This window comes from Pogoniulus pusillus, chromosome 14, assembly GCF_015220805.1.
Source record: "Pogoniulus pusillus isolate bPogPus1 chromosome 14, bPogPus1.pri, whole genome shotgun sequence".
Classification (NCBI taxonomy): Eukaryota; Metazoa; Chordata; class Aves; order Piciformes; family Lybiidae; genus Pogoniulus; species Pogoniulus pusillus.
Window position 1 is genome coordinate 2,847,013 of NC_087277.1, and position 22,658 is coordinate 2,869,670.

The 22,658-nt window shown below is 47.0% G+C and overlaps 1 protein-coding gene across 6 annotated transcripts in view; it reads left to right on the forward strand.

Moving 5' to 3' along the window:
* Positions 1–22,658, forward strand: part of ZFPM2 (zinc finger protein, FOG family member 2) — a 402,942-nt gene that overhangs the window by 168,543 nt on the left and 211,741 nt on the right. Inside the window, exons 2-4 of one of the 6 annotated variants that reach the window (XR_010304770.1) lie at positions 145–347; positions 473–526; positions 2,296–2,956. The exons of 4 other annotated variants lie outside the window; for them this stretch is intronic. The gene's annotated coding sequence lies outside the window, so the exon portion shown is untranslated. Of the gene's footprint in view, positions 1–144; positions 348–472; positions 527–2,295; positions 2,957–14,991; positions 15,148–22,658 lie in introns of those variants that run through there. One more of the 6 variants, XM_064154131.1, reaches the window with a different exon arrangement.

Sequence of the window (22,658 nt, forward strand, 5' to 3'; positions counted from 1 at the left end):
TACTATGAGTGCCATGATGGCTGGAATTTGTTGTCATTTCTTCTTTTAAAACACTTTCACACACTAAATGCTGCTTCCTTGCACGCTGAAACGGATCACAGGAAATAACATTTCTGTTACAACAGGACTGTAAATCATTTGCAGGTGAGAGGTGTTCTGTATTATTACTTGCACAGAGTCCAACACTCATAAAAAGGCCAAATGGAAGTTTCACCTGGTGAAGCCCTGCACGTCAGCTACTCCTCTGTTGGGGGCTGCCAGTAGTGCAGCAGAAATGCCAAAATGAGAGGGATTAGGTAGAAAACTTGCAGCACCCTGCATTTCTGGAACTGGACACCATCAATCAGGTAATCACTTGTGTAAGTGTCTATGTGCAGTGTCAACATTGTGGTGTTGAGTGCAGGTGGTGTGGCCTGATTGCAGATGTGAAGTGATTTTGTGTTTTTTCTTCCTCCCTTGCTCTGTTTCACAGACCTGGAGTAAGAGAAGAGTCAAGCCTGCAAAAGCAGGTGCTGAGGATCTCCAGGTATGTGACATAAGATGTGTGAGGTACCATATCTGTCTGCCTTTAAAAGCATGCAGCCATCCATTGCAGCACTCCAGTCATGACAATCATCCCACCATGTTTCTGTGATGGCAACTCTGTTATCACTGTCCTGCTACAGGATGCTTCCAGCTCCTCCTGTTTATTGCCCATGCTGTGTGCATTGGTGTAGATGCACTTGAGCTGGGCTGTAAGCTTCACCCCAACACTGCTATGCCACCTCTAGGCTTATGCCTGTCTAGCTTGGTTTTATCCCTTTTATCCTGTGAACCACCTGAAGGGAGGCTGTAGCCAGGTGGGGGGTTGGTCTCTTCTGCCAGGCAACCAGCAAGAGAACAAGGGGACACAGTCTCAAATTGTGCCAGGGCAGGTTTAGGCTGGATGTTAGGAGGAAGTTGTTGGCAGAGAGAGTGATTGGCATTGGAATGGGCTGCCCAGGGAGGTGGTAGAGTCACTATCCCTGGAGGTGTTGAAACAAAGCCTGGCTGAGGCACTTGGTGCCGTGGTCTGGTTGGTTGTCTAGGGTTGGGTGCTAGGTTGGGCTGGATGATCTTGGAGGTCTCTTCTAACCTGGTTGAATCTAAGATTCTATGAACCTAGGGGCCTAAAAGGACTATAATACACCAGCTAGTAGAGTATGACCACTTCTAGCTTCAGATAGTCCCAGGGAAGTGAAGAGAGATGTGATATACTGAATCTAGTTTATCATACAGTTGTTTTCCACCTAGGAAGCCTGAAAGAGTGAAGTGTTGCAATACCGATCAGATTGACTGTTTCTGAAGAGTGCCTTTCAGGTGTAGTGGAAGGGAGTGAGAATGAAAGAGTCATTAGCTGTTGGCATCCTAAACTTGTTGAGGGAAAGAAAAAAACCCAAGCATGTAGAAAACATACACGTTTTGGTTAAAAAGCTGCAATGGGGAATACCTGAAGGGGTTCTACAGGAAGGGTTGAGACTTTTGATAAAGATGTCTAGCAGTAGCACAAGGGGCATTGTTTGAAGCTAAAGGAGAGCAGGGTTTGACTGGACCTGAGGAGAAGTTCTTCAGTACTAGAGTAGTGAGACTCTGGAACAGGCTGCCCAGGGAGGCTGTGAATGTTTCCTCCTTCCTGAGCATGTTCAAGACCAGATTGGATGCTTGCTATGGTCTAGTGATTAAGGATGCTGGGATGAAGGTTGGGCTTGGCTGATCCTGGTGGTCCTTACCTACCACAGTGATTCATAGTGCTTAGATGTTGTGCTGAGAGATTTGGTTTAGTCAAGGACTTGTCAGTGTGAAACTAATGATTGGACTGGATGAGCTTGAAGGGCTTTTCCAATCTAAGGAATTCTGTAGATGAGGCGTTGAGAGACATCCTTGCCCATGGTGGGGAGGTAGGAGCAGATGAACTCTGAGGCCCCTTCCAAGCTAAGCCATCCTATGATTCTAAAGTGAATTCTGACAAATGTTTTGTAGTTATAAAGTCCTCCCAGTGGTCTGAAAGAGAGCAAAACCAACAAAACACAGAACAAAGAAACAAAACCAAACATCTTTGAAAATTTTTGTTTTAGCATAACTTGACTTCTAAAGCAAATCTCTCATCTGCAATTGACCTTTAAAGAGACACACTGATGTCATCTTCTGCTTCCATCTCCAAATCGTGCTGTGTGAATGGTTCTGATTGGAAGGGTTGAAATGTTCTGGTGAGTGAATTTTGTGTACGAGTTTGAAGTCTTCATTGATTTCCTGTTTGTTGTTGTTTTTGTTTTCCAGAGTCCACAATTTATCACCTGAACTAATTCCTGAGAAAAATGCCTGCGGAGTTTTACATTGGTCATGGCTTTCTTCCTTGTCAAGGAAGGGCAGTGACTGTAAAAAGTTACTTGTACACATGCAGAAATACCTCTAGAAAACATGAGTGTGCCAAGGAGGAGGTAACTACAGGGAGCAAATTCAGACACTTCAGCTGCAGTACAAATGGAGAAGCTGCCGTGAGTGGGTGAAATGATGGTGGGGTGAGCGTTCTATAGGAGTGCTGCAAAACCCTGCTGAACCATCAGGATGAACTGAAACCTGCTGAGGTCAATTAAAGTCTTGATATTAATTTTCAAAGGCTTCTGATTAACCCCATCCTTCCCCCCCACCCCCCTTGGAATTATATTACTGTGGTGGTTTGTTTTATCCTCAGGCTTACCGGCGTCTGTCTTGGTGCTTCTTGCTAAGTCGCTAGTAATGCTGGCTTTAATTTGGTGTTCAGGTTCTGTTTCTCCCTGTGAGGGGGGGAACATGTGATTAATAAAGTCAGGATCCAGGAAATGGTTACCTGCAAGTGGTGTCCTCACACGGAGCATTCTTTCCAGAATGCCAGGTTTTGTCTGATGGGAATGTTTCATAATGTCACTCTATTTAAATAAACATCCCTTGTTAAATGCAATTGCAGAAGTGGTTGGTGGTCTTTAATCACAGACTGATGCTGCCCATCCTTGCAGCTCTGTTCTCTTGTTTCTCTGCCCACTCTTGTGAATAATCTTGAAAAAGTCTGGATCTGCAATTCTGGATGTCAGATGTTTGTTAGGAGGAAGTTGTTGGCAGAGAGAATGATTGGCATTGGAATGGGCTGCCCAGGGAGGTGGTGGAGTGGCTGTCCCTGGAAGTGTTCAAGCAAAGCCTGGATGAGGCACTTAGTGCCATGGTCTGGTTGATTGGCTAGGGCTGGGTGCTAGGTTGGCCTGGATGATCTTGGAGGTCTCTTCCAACTGGTTGATTCTGTGATGCACAACAGTTGTCTGTTCAAGCAGACTACAAAAGAAACCATTTGGCAGCATGTCTGCCTGTGTCCAGAGCAGTTTGTGTCACCCCTTCTGCTGCAGATCTCGTTCATCATTCAGATTGTCACATTGTGTTGTAACCATGGAGAAGGAGGGGAGAGAAAGCCTGGTGGCCGAGTTTGGATTTCTCCGGCTGAGTGCAAAGCAATTTTTGAGCAAAATGAGAAAACATTGGGTAATGCAAATTGTGCTGTCACTCCCTTGCAGCATTGCTGCAGAATGAATTCCTTTGCAGATCATCTCTGCTGTATAATTAGCACAGTGTTAAGGCACAGGCTCCAAAGTGGAAAACCATAGCTGTTTTTAATGACTATAAGAGGCGTAGTTGCCTCACAACCAGGGATAGTTGTTCAAATTGTGGAAACTGCAAATGCTGGGGTAGAGCTGTGATGTTTCCTGCATCTTCTCCATTCTTTTCTCTTAAATTGTGTTTTGCCACTTAAAAATAAATCTGGCTGCTTTTTCAGTAGGAGGGATTGAATGCGTAACCTGCACTGGGTTATGGTCTTGCTCTGGCAGGGGGGGTTGGACTCGATGACCTCTGGAGGTCCCTTCCAACCCCTAACATCTTGTAATGGAGATGTGAATAGCTGTGATTCCAGACTGTTCTGGGGTAAACAGCAGGGGAAGAGGCCAGCATTCTGAGTTGCTCATCAATGCCAGACAGTCTTTATGACTGGATGTGAGGAGGAAGTTGAGCAGGAGAGTGGTGAGAGGCTGGACTGGGTTGCCCAGGGAGATGGTTGATGCCTCATCCCTGGATGTGTTTAAGGCCAGGCTGGCTGAGGCTGTGGCCAGCCTGCTCTGGAGTAGGGTGTCCCTGGACATGGCAGTGGGATTGGAACTGGCTGATCCTTGTGGTCCCTTCCAACCCTGACTGATTCTAGGATTTCTGTCCTCTCCTTTTATCAGACGAAGAATCCCTATGACATTATTTTCTTACTCATATTCTCTTCTCATTTTGGCTTACAAAGGCAGAGGCTAATTTGATGTCAATCATCCAACAGTTTGCTTTCCATTGCTTGTTCTCTGAGTGGCCTGCATGCTTCAGACTTTAGAGTTGTCCATACCCTGTCTTGCTCAATAACATCTATAAAACCTCCAATCTGGTTACTGGTTTTAATTCATTTATCCTGCCCGTGTATGAAACGTAACTTCTCCATCATGACACAAAAAGTTATTGCACTCTTGGGTTCGTGAATTCAAGAAACATGACATAATAGGCTGGCAAATATGGCCCTGTATCTTGTGATGATGATCCAAATTCACCCACTTATCTCGATCTGCCTATATTGTTAGCAACACGGGATGTCACACGGCAGATTTGTCATTTTAACTGTTCTTTATGTACAGTGCAGTGTGGAATTTACTTTTTTATTGCCTTCAGAGGGAAGTATCATACCTCTTGGTGAAATAATGGTTTTGTCAGACACTGGTATCTTTATTGTGTAGTGCTTTTAAATTCTGTGCTATTTATACCAAGCTCTCCTGGCACAGGGCAGGTGAGCTGCGATGCCTCCTCTTCCTCCACGGGAATGCTTCAGGCTTTGTGGGTTGTTGTGTTTTTAGGAAGTCTGGGATAACCTGGAACCCCTCAAACCATGACATCGGTGCAGGAGTGGATTGTTGCTATAAGGGTTGTGGGATGTGTGTTGTGCTGGGGTTTCAGAAAGAACTGTCATGAATTTCTTCCAAGTGCTCGATGAATGTGCAAAGTCTACTCGAAATGACTGACAGAGCTTCTGCTCGCAAGCTTGGTGTTGATTTGCCTGCCTCTTCCCACCACGATGGTGCTTCTTACAAAGTTTAGATGTGGATATCTTGTTGGAGGTCTTAGTACAAGATCTCCAACAGCAGTCTGGCCAGTGTGTGCTCGCAGCCCAGACTGCAACCGTGTGTGTGTGGCCAGCAGGGCAAGGGAGGGGATTCTGCCCCTTTGTTCTGCTCTCCTCAGACCCCACCTGGCATTGGAATGGGCTGACCAGGGAGGTGGTGGAGTTGCCATCCCTGGAGGTGTTCAAGCAAGCCTGGATGAGGCATTTAGTGCCATGGTCTAGTTGACTGGCTGGGGCTGCTAGCTTGAACTGGGTGATCTTGGTGGTCTCTTCCAACCTGGTTGATTCTATCATCCTTTCAGAATGCCAAGACAGATGATTTTGTGGTGTGTTGCCGTATCATGCCGAAGCTGTTGGTTTCTACTGCCAGAGTTCCTTTTGGGCTAGGTACTCTTCTTTCTAGAGGAAAATATTTGTATATGTTCCTATCTGTACTATATATCTATGTGTCTGGTTTGCATTTTCTTATGTGTATGTCTGTATGTGCACACACAATTGCAGTCCCCACCCCTGGCTTGCTTACTGTCTAAAAAGGTCAGTACAAGGTAAAGAGAAAAGAAATGCTCCTTCTGGAGCTGTAGGGAGATGATGAGCCATTCCACATGTCCTATGGGAGGTAGGATGAGATCCAGTTCACCAAGCCCAGACCTTTCAAGAGTGTTACTAAAATGTTTGTTGCAGGCTTGAGAACCTCTGAAATGCATGCATAGCTTCTTCATTTGGTAGCTTCTTGAGACTACTTTATTGTGATATGCCTGACAAAGTAGTACATGGGAGCTAGGGATGCTTTGAGTTACCTGCCCACAGGAGTTTCTTTGGTACTGCATTTGGAACATCTCTCTGCATCTCATTTTGGAAAGCAATTCCCAGTATTTATTTTTATTGGTTGCCAACAGAAGACAGCAGAAAGGACATAAACATAGCCACATTTGGCAGAGTGGAAGAGTTTGGGAGCTGCATATGTCTGTTTATACATATACTCTGACATACTAATGGTGCTAATGGTAGAACTCAGCCAAGGACAAGGCTTTTTTTAAGTAAATGATGTTACTGCTGTAGAGCACTGGCATATTTGTACTTGATTACAAAGAGTGTGAGAAACAGGGCATTTGGATGGAGCATAATATGACAGATTGCCCAGGGAGGTAGTTGGGGCTATTGAAGGAATCCTTCACTGTAAGGTCCTGCACCTGGCTGGGTGCAGTCCCACCACAACTCCAGGCTGGGTGAGGAATGGCTGAGAGCAGCCCTAGGAAAAACGACCTGGAGGTCTGGGGTGATGAAAAGCTCAACAGGAGCCTGCAGTGTGAGTGCAGCCCAGGCACAACCCTGTGCTGGGCTGCAGCAAGAGCAGTGTGGGCAGCAGGGCGAGGGAGAGGATTCTGCCCCTTGGCTCTGCTCTCCTCACACCCCACCTGCAGTCCTGCATGTAGGTCTGAGGCCCTCAACACAAGCAGGACATGGAAGTGTTGGAGCCAGTCCAGAGGAGGCCACCAAGATGCTGAGAGGGCTGCAGCAGCTCTGATCTGAGGACAGGCTGAGAGAGTTGGGGCTGTGCAGGCTGGAGAAGAGAAGGCTTGGGGGAGACCTTGGAGTGGCCTTGCAGTATCTGAAGGGACCTGTAGAAAGGCTGAGGAGGGACTATTGACAAGGTCTTGTAATAACAGGATGAGGAGGAATGGGTTTGAAGTGGTAGAGGGGAGATTGAAACTGGGTGTGAGGAAGAAGTTGTTTGCAGTGTGGGTGGTGGGACACTGGCACAGGTTGCCCAGGGAGGTTGTGGAGCACAGAATCACCCAATGTGATCAAAGATCTACAACTTCCCTGGAGGTGTGAGGTGTTTAAGGCCAGGGAGTTGGAACTGGCTGGGCTTTGAGATCCCTTCCAACCTAAACTTTGCTATGACTTCTCTTGACTGCTGCTGGTGGGAGGCTAGCAGCAGGTCAGTGAAGAGATTCTGCAGACTGGATGATCCTTTGTACTATCTATTGCTTGTGTAGGGTTTACAGAGGTGCAAAGCCAAGAAATGACAAGCATATGTGGTAGGAAAGATGCTGATAACACAACTACTGCCAAGTCTGCCCAGTGTTGGTGATGTCCACCCTGACTTGTAAACATTTTCAGGTGTTAGCAGATAACAACCTTTGTAGTGCTGTGCTTCTGCGATGAGTGCAGTCCAGAGAGCAGACAAATATAGGCTCAGCATAGTATCCAATGGCTGGGGCAGGACACAGATGTCAGTGACAAGACTCAGCTTCTGCATTGCTTTTGGTGGTAGGAAACAGCTTTCAGGAGTTTGAAGGAATTCAAAGGGTTTGATTGTGCTTGGCTGGTTGATTGTCTGTGGTCAGTAGGGGAAGACAGAAAGGTAGAAACCAGTTGAGTGAAGAAAGGTGAAGGTGCTTAACTCCTTTCATTTTCCTGACATTTTCTTTTGGCCATTGTTAGAGGCAGTGTGTGGGAACTTGGGTACAGCTCAGTGCCTGTTGTTGAGGAGGAACACTGAGGCCACAGAAGGCTGTAGAAGAGGGATACTGGCAGAGTGATTTGCCAGTGGAATGAGCTGCCCAGGGAGGTGGTGGAGGCACCATTCCTGGAGGTGTTCAAATAAAGACTGGATGAGGCACTCGGTGCCATGGTCTAGTTGACTGGATAGGGCTGGGTGCTAGGTTGGACTGGATGATCTTGGAGGTCTCTTCCAACCTGGTGAGTTCTATGAACTGGAAGAGGAAAGGGTGTCCAGGAAACAGGAGGTGGGATAGAAAGCTGATTTTTATGCTGAGGTTCAAGAATCTGCAAAAGAGTGATTGATCCAAGGCCCAAAGATGCTGCATGGAGTTTGAAGGTTTGTCTAAGGCTTAACTTTGAAGCTAGTAGTTACACCAGTGGAGAAGTTAAAAGTAGAACTTACTTGTTTAGACTTTTTTAATATCCTTTTGAAGTTTTTGCATTTTGTTTCTCCTTAATGTAACTGAGATGAAAAATACGGGAGGGGGGAAAACCTGGTGGAATAAAACTACTCTTCCCCAAGACTCTTTGGACAGCAAACTGTCTGTGCCCCTCAGAAAGAAACTGTTAAGTTGAAAAGTGTCCCTGTACATCAAAATCATGATAGTGGCTAAGTTTTTATTCTCACTGTACTGAGGCATGTGGGGTGGTTTTATTCTTTCTTGATTGAAGAGGAAGAGAAGGAGCAGATAACTTTTAGAGGTTTTATGCTATTGTATTTAATTCTGTAAACTGCCAATTTTATTAGCAGGGGAATGAAGATGTCATCCTGCAGCCTCTTCAATGTGATCACTTCCTAGCTTCTTAACTGTATAGTTAATGCTCAATAACAGGCTATACCTCTTAGAGTCTCCTAATACATCACTGTTACATTGTGAATTGGAAGCTGTTAAAAACAGGCATTATGTTTTAAACATCATGATGTAGGAGTGGCTTTGGAACTTGGCTAGTTCTGTAGCCTGTATAGGTTCTGAGTCGTGGTCCTTTTGATCTGTTGGCACTGCCTGTTCAATGGCTGCTCCTCACCAGCAGTGCTTCCCTACTTCAAAATGATAACTATAATGATGATCTATAATAATATGTGTTGTGTGAAGCTTTCAGGAGCACTGCTTGCAACTGTTAGAGAAAGTTAAGACTCTTGTTGCCTCTTTGTCATTCTTAAAGCCTGAATGTCTGTTTTAGGTTGGAATTTGTGCTAAGCCCACACCCTTCATGGCCTTGTTCTAAGCCATTCTTTACAGAGGTGGTTCCCAGGCTGTGAACAGTCAGTCTTGGAAGGCCGTGCTCTAGGAGGTAGACTGCCTGCATCCTTCTCCTGCAGAATGTGGCCCATTTGACAGCTGTGGCTGTTCATCAGGCTTCCCAGTTGCTGCATGTGTCCGAGCAGTAATAGGGGGTTTAATCTGGCAGAGGGCAGATTGAAACTGGATGTTAGGAAGCTCTTTCCAGTGAGGGTGGTGAGACACTGTCATAGGTTGCCCAGAGAGGTTGTGGAGCACAGAATCACTCAATGTGATCTCTGGTCACATTGGGTGATTCTGTGCTCCACAACCTCCTTGGAGGTGTTCAAAGCCAGGTTGGATGAGGCTTGAGTGACCTCTTCTAGTGGGAGGTGTCCCTACCTATGGTGGGGAGTTAGAACTGGATGATCTTTGAGGTCCCTTCCGACCTAAACCATTCTATGATTCTAAATCAGCCCTCGTAAAGGGGAAGGTGGGAAGGCAAAACAATTTGAGGTGTGCTTTGCACACAGGACACCACTGGGACTTACGTGGAGGTCAAGATATTTCTGTAGAGAAGGCTGCCACAAGGCCAGTGTTCTACTTAAATCTTATGAAAGCCTCAGAGGAATCACAGAATCAACCAGGTTGGAAGTGACCTCCAAGATCATCCAGTCCAACTTAGCACCCAGCCCTATCCAGTCATCTAGACCATGGCACTAATTGCCTCATCCAGACTTTGCTTGAACACCTCCAGGCACGGTGACTCCACCACCTCCCTGGGCAGCCCATTCCAATGCCAATCACTCTCTCTGGCAACAACTTCCTCCTAACATCCAGCCTATACTTCCCTTGGCACAACTTGAGACTGTGTCCCCTTGTTCTATTGCTGCCTGCCTGGCAGAAGAGACCAACCCCCACTTGGCTACAACCTCCCTTCAGGTAGTTGTAGACAGCAATGAGCTGTGCCCTGAGCCTCCTCTTCTCCAGACAGTGCACAGGACTTGTGCTCAACCTCTGCTTGAGGGTTTCTTTCATTCAGTCTGCCTTATAAATGGGCATCACTCTTGATATCAGCTTCAGAGCCTGGGCTGTGCCAAGCTACAGCTCGTGTGTGCACGCAGTGTGATAGTCCGTGCCGAGGCGCTGAAGGAGCCAGTGACACTGCTCTAGTCCACATTCAAACCCAGCAGTCAGTGTCTGTCTGGCAGCAGTGTTGAAACGCTGTGGTGGTCACAGGTGGTGCAGATAAGTGCACGGCTGGTGAGTGCTGGAGCGGCGCAGAGCCGCGTGTCCGCTGTGCGTGGCCGTCCCCAGCGAGCGCACGCAGCCGACTCGTTTGAGTCCTGCTACTGTACAAGTCAGTTAGGCTACATTTATCTCTATTGATAATAATGTTACTTTTCATATAGATTGTAATTACAATGGCTGGAACTATCTATTGCATGCATGCAGTGGAGCATGGCATTCAGTCTTCCTTTGTCCCAGACTCCCTCTCACCTTCCTCATCTCAAGAGTAACCAGATCTTTTGCATGGTCACACTAAATACCAATCAATTTGTGTTTCTGATGAGATTTTTTTGTCTTACTCTTTTTGTTTTCTCTTGTATTCACCTTTCAGAACTTCATCATGAATGTTGTAAGGAAGTGGGGAAATTAGATGAGAGCATTTGCTGCTGCTGCAAGACATTTGGGTACTTTGCTCATCCTCTAAGCTAGAAGGTGGCTTCTAAGCAGTGCTTTCATAGCTCTGAGTGTGCATATCTGATAGAAAGCAAATAACTTCATCTGCTGTTACACGAATTGGAGATGAAAATAGATCCTTCTATCTCTGAGCATAAGTACTGTAAACTGAGAAGACCCCACAGATACAGTCACAGATGATCTCACTGCTCTTGCTTTTTAGAGTTAAAAAGAATACTTTCCAAAACATATTTTCCATTTAATGCATTTTGTGACACCAATATTAACACAGCAGTCTTCCTATCAAGTTAACTTTAGGAGCTTTCTGCATTCACTAACAACAGGGTTATGCACTTTGGCCACAACAACCCCAAGCATTGCTAAAGGTTGGGGACAGAGTGGCTGAGAGCAGCCAGGCAGAAAGGGACCTGGGGGTGCTGGTAGAGAGTAGCTGAAGATGAGGCAGCAGTGTGCCCAGGAGGGCAGCAGAGCCAATGGCATCCTGGGCTGGCTCAGGAGCAGTGTGGCCAGCAGGACAAGGGAGGTTCTTCTGCCCCTGTACTCAGCACTGGTCAGGCCACATGTTGAGTGCTGTGTCCAGTTCTGGGCTCCTCAGTTCAAGAGAGATGTTGAGGTGCTGGAACATGTCCATAGAAGGGTGACAAAGCTGGTGAGGGGCCTGGAGCACAAACCCTGTGAGGAGAGGCTGAGGGAGCTGGGGGTGTGCAGCCTGGAGAAGAGGAGGCTCGGAGCAGAGCTCATTGCTGTCTGCAACTACCTGAAGGGAGGTTGTAGCAAAGAGGAGTTGGTCTCTTCTGCCAGGCACCCAGCAAGAGAACAAGGGGACACAGCCTCAAGTTGTTCTGGGGGAGGTCTAGGCTGGATGTTAGAAGGAAGTTGTTGTCAGAGAGAGTGATTGGCATTGGAATGGGCTGTCCAGGGAGGTGGTGGAGTCACTGTCCCTGGAGCTGTTGAAGCAAAGCCTGGATGAGGCACTTAGTGCCATGGTCTGGTTGATTGGCTAGGGCTGGGTGCTAGGTTGGACTGGGTGATCTTGGAGGACTCTTCCAACCTGGTTGATTCTATGACCAAGGCTACCTTTTTCTAAGCCAAAAGGCCATCCAACAATCCTGTGTAAACATGCAACTGCCTATCAGGTGTTTCATTTAAATACCATCCATATTTATGTCCATAATATTGTAAGAAAGAAAAGTTAGCATCTGTCAGCTAGAAGAATTCCCAAAGAAATCTTAGGGAAAGATTGTTGGAGGTGATAGAGAAAGGTTTAATTTTCTCCCTGCAGAAGAGTGTCTGTCTTAGGAAAGCCTTCAGTCTGATCAGTGTGGAGATGCATGAGCTGTGTTTTCAGTTGTGTCTGCTTCCTACTGCCTTGTGTGTGCTGCTCCATGTACCTCGACCTCTATTTGAGCAGTCCAAAGCAATGGAGAAGCAGACTGGCTCAGGACTGAAATGTCTCTGCGTATATCAGGGGAGAATCTGCACACAAAGACATTTATCAGGGGAGACTACTCCTCTGCTGAGGACAGGAGCGTACCCAAGAGTCCAGGAGCAGATGATGATCTTATCAAGAAAACCCTCTTCAGCAGTGCCATCAGCCTGCTCGTGCCAAGTCTGGCATCTCTGCATCATATGAGCCTGTGCTGGAGAGAGGGAGCAAAGCTGTGCAAGCTACCTGTAGCTGGGGTGAAGAACTTACTTAACTCACTGGGTCTGCACACTGTTACAATGCGATTTGGGATCGTTGTTGTCAGGCTGGAGTGTCCCTATGAGCATTGAGATGATAGTATTCCTTTACCAGAAGACTGCAGAGAGAGCTCTTCAAGAGAGATGTGAAGGCACTGGAGTGGCTCCAGAGAAGGGCAACAAAACTGGTGAAAGACCAGGAGAACAGGTCTTATGAGTGACTGAGGGAGCTGGGGACGGTTAATGTAAGGAAGAGGAGGCTGAGGGGATCAGAGGACCACAAGATGTCAGGGGTGTCCACTATTATTTTTCATTCTGGAAATCTTTGCCTAGCCTCCCTCACTTTCAGGATATTCTTACCTTTATTGCTTGTTTTAGAACAGCACTGTTGCAGGTGAGGATTGCAGCTGCACTCTCTGCTATTTGCCATACTAGCAGCAGGTAGGAGAGAGACTTCTGACTTTTGGGGCTCTAAAGAAAGGTAGAGAGCAGCAAGATTCTTATTACAGAAAATAGAGAAGCTTTTTCTTTTGCCATCCTTACCTAGAGTGCACAGCTGCTCCATGCAAGCACTGGCTAGATGGGGCAATATTAAGGAGCTCAGTTAGGAATGCAGTGGCACATGGCAGCTTCTCCTGAGTTGCTTGCTCTGCAGACTCAGTACTAAGCAGAGGCAAAGGAGAGCAGTGGCTTAGAGCAATAACTGCCTGTGGGTTATGCTTGTGTTTACTTCTCTTATGGCCCTTGTGCCAAGAGGTCTGGTTCACTCTTTTCCTTAAGAAGAGGTTGAAGCATCAGCATTAGGGGGATGAGGTATGGCAGTGGTTTCAGAGAAAGGATGAAGTCTACTCTGTTCAGAAACCTTTCTGCCCCTCAGTGGCAGTGGAATAGTAACCCTCCCACCAGGGTGACTCCACAGAGCTGTTTCTTCAGCTTTCAGTCCCAGGTCTGTTCCTCTGTCCATGCTTTTCATCCTAAGAGTGCCCTGGCCTTATTTGCTTATCTTTGGGCCAGCAAAATGAAATTGTTACCTTTGCTGCTGGACAGCCTAAATAACTCCTGTCAGTTTTATTCCCAAAGCCCTGCGAAGGCAACTTTCTTTGCAAAGCAAATTGTGAAATTTCTTTTGAAGATTGCTTCTGGTTTGGCCCATTACTGTTTGGACTCTGGTGTGAATTAAGGTGTGTCTAGCAAGATGAGTACATTTCTTGCATCTTACAGTGAACCTGCAGGTCTGTAAAACAGATTGTCCTCTGGCCCCTCCTGGATGACCTTGCTGCAGAATCAGTGCACAGCAGAATGGACACAGTACTGCCCAGTGTGGAAAGATGTGAGATTTGGGTAGCGTGTATTAAATCCTTGCCAAACACACAGTAGTGTGAGATGATTGGCCAGTTATGGAAACTCATTACAATAGGGGTGGGGAAACACTGGAACAGGTTTCCCAGAGGAGTAGTAGATGCCCCATCCTTGGAAATACTCAGGGTCAGGCAGGATGGAGCTCTGAGCAACCTGATCTAGCTGAAAAGATCCTTGCTCATTGCAGGGGATGTTGCACTAGATGACCTTTGAAAGTCCTTTCCAAAGTATTCTATGCTGCTGTGACTTTCACTCAATGATTCTATGACTTTCCTGTTATCCAGCATTCTTCCACTGTAGCTGTGGCAGCTGTCCAGCTGGTGCTGGACTGGGAGGCAGTGTTTGCTCATTCATCATGAAGTGCTGTAGCTTAGCCTATTTTGGGTTACTGCTTCACACTCTCAGTTACTTGTTTCAGAGTTTTGGGCTATTGAATGAGTCCTGTGGAAAAGGAATGTTTCTGTTTTGCCACCTCCATTATGTTATCTTTTCCAGTGCAATTATAAGCTAATTCAAAGCTCTTTGTGTTAAGCTAATAGCTTCTGATTCACTGCTGTCAGCCAGTTCCTCTTTGTTCACTTTTCATACCACTTACCAGGCCCTCTACTACTTGCCTATGAAGTGCATTTATTTCTTTTCTCCTCCTGAGTAGAGCATCATCATAGGCAAATGAAGAGGAGGTGCAGGGGTGACCTCATTGCTGTCTACATCTACCTGAAGGGACATTGTAGCCAGGTGGGGTTGGCCTCTTCTCCCAGGCAAGCAGCAATAGAACAAGGGGACACAGTCTCAGGTTGTGCCAGGGGAGGTCTAGGCTGGATGTTAGGAGAAAGTTCTTCACAGAGAGAGTGATTGGCATTGGAATGGGCTGCCCAGGGAGGTGGTGGAGGCACCGACCCTGGAGGTGTTCAAGAAAAGCCTGGCTGAGGCACTTAGTGCCATGGTCTGGTTGATTGGCTAGGGCTGGGTGGTAGGTTGGACTGGATGATCTTGGAGGTCTCTTCCAACCTGGTTGATTCTATGATGAAATCATTAATGGAGCATCAGAAAGATCCCTTCTGCTAAAGTTGCATATGGTGAAGATCACAATTATCAGAAGTCTTTTTTTTTTGTCTCTTCTCACCCCCCCCAAATGCTTATTCCCCACAATAAATGTAGTTGTCAGCAGGATAAGTTCACACATCGGATAAGGTCACAATTTCACTTAGTGACAACTTCCAGCGGCGTGAACTTACACGGTTCGATTTATTAAAGAGTCAGAGAGGATAAGATCACTGCATGGCCAGCCTGATTTATCAGGCTGTGACTGCAGCACTTGAAGAGAGAACGTCGTATTTCAAGTTTATGTTCAGCAGTGCAGTTCAGTGTGTGTGTGTTCTGTCTCACAGGCTCCAGAGCCCAGGCAGCAGAATTGAGAGGAGGTGTCCCAGTAATGCGCTTTGTGTCTGCCAGGGAAGTCTGTGAGCGTTTAATGTTGAAGCTACCTTGGTAAGGATCACAGAAGTGGAAATGGGGTAGTTGTCTGCTGGCAGGGAGCTGAGTGCAAACGTTTCTTAAAGAGGAGGTAATAACAGGGTGTCAGGGGCTGGAAGGGACCTCCAGAGCTCATCCACAGTCACGCAGGAACGCATAGAATCCCAGAATGACTCAGGTTGGAATGGACCTCAGAGATCATCTACTCCAACCTCCCCACCATGGGCACCCCTCGACTAGACTTGTCTGCTCAAGGCCTCATCCAGCCTGGTCTTAAGTACCCCCAAGGAGGAGGCATCCACAACCTCCCTGGGCAGCCTGTTCCAGTGTCTTGCCATCCTCATGTTGAATCACTTCTTCTTAAGATCCAGTCTAACCCTGCTCTCCTTCAGCTTCAAACCATTCCCCCTTGTCCTGTCACAGACTGAGTTTGAGTCTGTGCTCTGCTGTGACTACAGCAGACCCTTGTCCAACAAACCACCATCCCTTTAAATCTCCTGGTGAACCTGATAACATCTTCCAGTGCCAGGTCTACATTTTATTGCCAGCAGCTGAAAGGAAGCCTGATTTGATGCTTTTAAAAATCAGATTTCCCTTTCCATTTGTAGTTTGTGCTGAATATCACCCGAGAGGGAGCCTCCACAACCCCCCTGGGCAGCCTGTTCCAGTGTTCTGTCACCCTCACAAGGAAAAAAAATTCCTCCTCAACAACTCCTCCTCCTTATCCCCAGCCAGATGTTAATTGCAGATCCTTCCTGTGCATAAAGCATGGCAGACCCATCTTGGGCTCTGGGATAGGCAGCACTTCTGAGAGTGATTTTAACTTTCTCACTCCAACTTCAGAGCAGTTCTTACTTGAACCTCCACCATACATGATTTTTTTTTCTTTTACCAGGCAAAACTGTTAACTAGAGAATCAGGTGCCTGTGCACTGAAAATGTGCAAAGAAGGAGCCATTAGCTAGTGGAAGTTGGTAGAGCCCTGTGATGTCACATTACCAGTCCCTAATTATAGCAGAGGAGGAGCTTACTCATTCTTTGTAACTGATCCCACTTAGAAAGCTATTCCTGATTAAAAGCCTGGATGAAGCACTTAGTGCCATGTCTAGTTGATTTGGGGGTACTGGTGGATAGTAGCTGAAGATGAGGCAGCAGTGTGCCCAGGTGGCCAAGAGAGCCAATGGCATCCTGGGCTGGCTCAGGAGCAGTGTGGGCAGCAGGACAAGGGAGGTTCTTGTGCCCCTGTGCTCAGCACTGCTCAGGCCACACCTTGAGTGCTGTGTCCAGTTCTGGGCTCTTCAATTCAAGAGAGATGTTGAGGTGCTGGAAGGTGTCCAGAGAAGGGCAACAAAGCTGGTGAGGGGCCTGGAGCACAAACCCTATGAGGAGAGGCTGAGGGAGCTGGGGGTGTGCAGCCTGCAGAAGAGGAGGCTCAGGGCAGAGCTCATTGCTGTCTGCAGCTCCCTGAAGGGAGGCCGTAGCCAGGTGGGGTTGGTCTCTTCTGCCAGGCAAGCAGCAACAGAACAAGGGGACACAGTCTCAAGTTGTGCTGGGGGAGGTCTAGGCTGGATGTTAGGAGGAAGTTGTTGTCAGAGAGAGTGATTGGCATTGGAATGGGTTGCCCAGGGAGGTGGTGGAGTCTCTGTGCCTGGAGGTGTTGAAGCAAAGCCTGGATGAGGCACTTAGTGCCATGGTTGATTGTCTAGGGCTGGGTGCTAGGTTGGCCTGGATGAAAGAGACCCCAAGGCTCATCTAGTTCCAACCCTGACATTAAGAGGTTAGAAGGGACTCCAAGGATCATCCACATCCAGTCCCCCTGCCATGGGCAAGGGCACCTTCCAGTAGATCAGGTTACCCAGAGCCTCAGCCAACCTGGCCTTAAAAACATCCAGGCATGAGGCTTCTGATGGTATTGGAATTGTGATCAAATGCTGTTAAGGGCTGAAAGCTGTTGCTGGGTTCCTCTGTGCAGTAGGTGTTTTGTGGAGTTTTCAATCACTGCTTTGATTTTGCTGTGAAAGAAGCAAAGCTGAACCCTCCTCTTTACCTTCTGTTTTATGCAAGCCCTGTGTGGCATCCCTGAAACAGTACCTATATGTCAAAGAAAAACCCACCAGATAATCCTAAATGGAGTCCTTTCATTCTGGTTTTGTATCCACAAAGGTGGCCTAATATCTTAAAAGCCATGGGATGTTTTGTAGCTGTGCTAGTGAGTCATGACTTGGGGCTTCTTTTACAGTGCAGCTATCATAAGTCTTTGAGTAATCACAGACTTTAAAAGTATGCTACATCAACAAGATAAGAGAAACAGCCCACAGCACTAACAGCATTATCTTTTACCAAAATTGATTAGCCTCTACTGTGTCTCTCAAATATTTCCAGCTTGCTGAGTAAGTTTATACAAAATAAGCATGCTCCTGCAGAACAAGCTGGATAAAAAAGCCCCAAACCTCTTGCTCCATAGCAAGGAAAAAAGGAAGTAAATATCATTAAATAGAATGCCTCCTAAATCATCTTTTTGTTCCACCTGACTCTCAAAAACTGAGAGCAGGACATCATTTCTTCTGGCCTTACATTTCTTAGGGCTGCTTCTGTTCTACTTCTTGCTGTCCTTTTGAATGTGATGGTTAACAAGTCTAGGGTGAAAACAGCAAAATGCAGTTTCTAGGCATGATGACTCCCAGGGGGGTGAGAGTTGGATTTATCAGAATTTGCTGTGACATGAAGGAGCATGATTATGTTCAGTACTGTCACCACTGCTGATCACTGGAGACTCCTTGTGAAGGTTTAGGTGTTCTCTTCCCCCCACACCTAAGTAAAATCACCCAGACTAGACTCAGGCACTGGAAATTTGATTGAAGCTGTATATTTACAGCTTGGCACAATATCCAAGCAGGTATTTACAATCTATGCAGCTGTATACAAGTTAAAAAGTAGTACAGAAACACAGCAGCCCTCCCAGAAACCAGAGTCCCCAGGAGGGGCTCCCAACCACCCTTCCACCTTCTTCCCACCCCTCTACCTTACCCTAGACTTTGCCTTATGTTCAAGGTGAGTTTGGAGGGTTGGCCAGGGGGGTTAGGAAGCAGAGGGATTAGTTAAACAGGTGGTTAGAGAGAAAAGTTCAGCCCCAAAGACAGAGAGCAAACAACTGCCTTATCTGTGTTTGTGTTCTTGTTCTTACCCATCTCAGCAAGCCTATGAGTGCAGCAGCCATCAGTATTGTTCCCTTTTCACAGCCTGGCATCTAATTCTTCTCACCAAACTATCCCAGCTAGGCTCAAACTAGCACACTCCTAATTGTTCTGCACAGTTTTCTGCATCTTTGTGCTGGAGCAGTGGTGAGAGCAAGCTGCTGTGGTTGCTCTTTTCTTCCTGGTCCTTGGGATGTCTGTAGACAAGCAGCTGTGAGGAGTCAGTAGCAGCTGAGTCTGTATGCTTGTTACTGCGAGTGGCGACAGGGCAATAAAATCCCAGATCCTCCTCCTCCTCCTGATGCAATCTCTGAAGGTGGTGAGCGGTTTTGCAGGGAATGGTAGCTTCAGAGGGCACTTCTGGCTTAGATCTCAACTGCTGAGGCTGAAAGGGGAAATCTTGTCTTGCTGACACATTTTTCACACTCTTTTAATGAAGAGCCACGAGATGAGAGAGCCAATGGCATCCTGGCCTGCATCAGGAACAGTGTGGCCAGTAGGACAAGGGAGCTGATTCTTCCCCTGTACTCAGCACTGGTCAGGTCACACCTTGAGTGCTGTGTCCAGTTCTGGGCCCCTCAATTCAAGAGAGATGTTGAGGTGCTGGAACATGTCCAGAGAAGGGCAACAAGGCTGGTGAGGGGCCTGGAACACAAATCCTATGAGGAGAGGTTGAGGGAGCTGGGCCTGTTTAGCCTGGAGAAGAGGAGGCTCAGGGGTGATCTTATTACTGTCTACAACTACCTGAAGGGGCATTGTAGCCAGGTGGGGTTGGCCTCTTCTCCCAGGCAACCAGCAATAGAACAAGGGGACACAGTCTCAAGCTGTGCCAGGGCAGGTATAGGCTGGATGTTAGGAAGAAGTTCTTCACAGAGAGAGTGATTGGCATTGGAATGGGCTGCCCAGGGAGGTGGTGGAGGCACTGTCCCTGGGGGTCTTCAAGAGAAGACTGGCTGAGGCACTCAGTGCCATGGTCTGGTTGACTGGCTAGGGCTGGGTGCTAGGTTGGACTGGATGATCTTGGAGGTCTCTTCCAACCTGCTTGATTCTATGATTCTATGAGGTTCTCTTCCTAGCAAACTCTCTTGAGGTCAGAAGTTGCTCAGGGCCAGGGGAGCGGTGCCACCTCTTAAACATGCCTCTTTGTGGGAAGAGGGCAGTGAGGAGAGGGCAGCCTCGTTCCCAGCAGTGGGAGCTTGGGCCTGGCTGTTGCTGGAGTTTGGATACCATTCCCCAAAGAGGAGATTTGAAAGGAACAAAGTGTTGTAAATGTATGCAGGAAAGTTGCAGGCTCCCTACTGCGGGGTAAAGGGAATTCAGGAGAGGATTTTTAATAGTGACATTTGTAATCTTTCTTCTACAAACCCTCCTACCAGTCCCTGGCCTTCCTGCTTAGGGCAGACAAAGGAACCTAGCCAGGGATTTTACACAAGGAAAAGCAATCTTTGCTGGTGCTTGTAGACCCTGATCTGCAGTGTGTGTTGTTCTGGGTTTATTTTTTGTTAACTCACAGCTCTCTGTGTTGTTGTTTTTTATTCTGCTAAACAAAGAAATCTTTGCAAGAATCAAATTGTGATGTGCTACACATTGTACAAGCATAACCAAAATGCCTGCTTACCAAAAGGTATGAGCCACTTCATCCCACCTGTAGTATTCCTCCAGAGTATTACAGTGGCTGCTGTAATAGTGATTTGCCATTGGAATGGGCTGCCCAGGGAGGTGGTGGAGTCACTGTCCCTGGAGGTGTGCAAGCAAAGCCTGGATGAGGCACTTAGTGCTGTGGTCTGGTTGACTGGCCAGGGCTGGGTGCTAGGTTGGAGTGGATGAGCTTGGAGGTCTCTTCCAACCTGGTTGATTCCATGGTTCTCCAGGCTGCACATCCCCAGCTCCCTCAGCCTCTTCTCATAAAACAATAACCCTCCCAGAAAGCAGAGTCCCCAGGAGGAGCTCCCAACCACCATTCCACCTTTCTCCCACCCCTCTGCCTTACCCCAGACTTTACCTTACGTTCAAGGTGAGTTTGGAGTGTCGGCTGGGGGGGTTAGGAAGCAGAAGGATTAGTCAGGCAGCAAGTTGGGTTAGAGAGAGAAGTGCAGTCCAAAGCCCCAAGAGAGACTCCTTTATCTGTTTATGTCCTTGTTTCTAATCCATCTCAGCAAGCCTACGAGTGCAGCAGACATCACCATTGTTTCCTTTTCACAGCCTATCATCTAACTCTTCTCACCAAACTATCCCAGCTAGACCCAAGCTAGCACAGACTGCAACAAAAAAGAACAAAAGCATCCTTGTTGGCTTATTATTACCTGGAGTTAACAAAAAAAAACCAACCCCAAAGCTTTAGAAAATAATTGCTTGGTTTTGTTTTTGCCTCAAAGCTGAACTACCAGCTCCCTGCTGATCATTTCAGTGAACAGTGTAAAATGTCATCATGTGTCCCTCTAGAACTTGGGTAGGTTTTTTGGCTATCGCCGGATGATCTGCCCCAAGTTTGCCGTTGTTAATCCATTAAAAGACAGGCCTGCTTGTAAATCCACAGGTGCAGATAAGGAGTCACTGTTTGACTGTGTCTGAACCCTTTTCAAATGAAAAATGTCAGTGGCAGAAAGGGAGGCTGAATTATTTTTTAAAAGGGTTTTCAAAGATTCTCATGATTCCTCTGGTATCAGTTAAATGTGACATGTCCGTAGACACGGCTGGCGTTCGGCGTGGAGAAGCAAGCAAATGCTGCAGTTGTGCTGTCTGTGCAGAGAGCAGGAAGCTGCAGTAGGCTTGGAGGATCAACACGTTACCTTGCAGGACCAGAAATGTTTCTGTCTTCCATAATTAACATATAAAGAGATGTTTAAAAGTTAATGCAGTTTGTAGCAATGTGACTGGGGGGAAGAGGAGGGGGGAGCATTGTGCCTGTTTCTTCTCTCTGTTTGGATGCGTGTGTATCGTGTGTGTAAATGAGATGTGATTAAACCATAAGCTTCCCTGCTCACGTGCTGCCATAGTGCTGTCACAAGGAGGACTCACCTGCATGCATTGAAGCTGTTGTGAACTGATACAGCTCAATTTCCTACGTTTGTTCCAGCTTGCAGGAAGGATCTGATGCGCACTTTTACGTAGTTTTGTAACCTGCCACACTCAGACTTCTGTGCTTGAAAAATAGAAGCTGGAGCCAAACCTTCTCTTGCTGGAGATTAACCCCTGCAGACAAGGGGAGGGGGAAAAAAAAACCCCATGAAAATGTTTGCAGCCTGTCTTTAAGTCCAAGCATCCATGGGAATGGTTAGCTTGGGGAAGTGTGTGGAGACTGCCTGTAAGCCAGGAGGTTTACTCACTTCCTCCAGCCCAAGGTTCATTTCACAACAACTGCCGGTTCTAAATCTTGGACAAGTTGACTTTTTGCACAGTTGAACTTTCCCCTGTTTGTGGAAAAGCACTGTCCTGATGTGGGGTAGGGATGCTGGGAAGGGACGTGCTGGAATTGCTGCTGCATCTGCTTGGTGTGGGAAGGGAAGAAGGCGTTTGAGCAGGGCAGGAGAAGTCATGGCTGCGGTGGAGGTGAGCTGGTTGCTTGTGAGAACAACAGATTTCTCCCTCTACCTCCAGGGAGGCCAAAGCCTGCAGATGCACCAGTGCGTAAAAGTTGACTTGAACACCTAACGAGGCAAGCACAGATCAGCCTCTAGTCCTTGCTGCCCTTCATTCCTCTTAGAGTTTGAAACTAGAACTTATTTGCATGGCTGTAGAAAGTACTGTTAAAGTTGTGCACGCAAATGGAACTGTATCTGCGTAGTGTGAGGGTGACAGAGCACTGGAACAGGCTGCCCTTGGGGACTTGGGGAGTCTCCTTCTCTGAAGGCATTCAAAACCCACCTGGATGTGTTCCTGTGTGATGTGGTGTAGGTGATCCTGCTCTGGCAGGGGGGTTGGACTGGATGAGGTTTTGAGGTCCCTCCAGCCCCTGCCATTCTGTGATTGTATGATATGTTTTGAACTGAAGCATTTGCTAATAGATAGGCTGAGTGAAGGGAATGTTTTCAGGTAGGAATATAAACTATGTCTTACAAAACCCTTGAATGAAGTGAAAAAATGCTGGGGGCAGGGGTGGAAGGTTGTGACTGAATTGACTTTTTCTTACCACAGCAATGTTCAATTGTGTATTTTACTTTTCACTTAAAAAACCCAGAAGGGTTAAAATGAGACAAAGCACCAATATTACTTCTAAGTGTTAATTTTGCAGTCCTTAGAGGGGAAAAAAAGAGATAAATTGATGCACTCTGGAAAAAAAAATCACTGTTGCCTCCACATTACTTTTATGTGTTTTGTGTAAAAACCTTAAGCT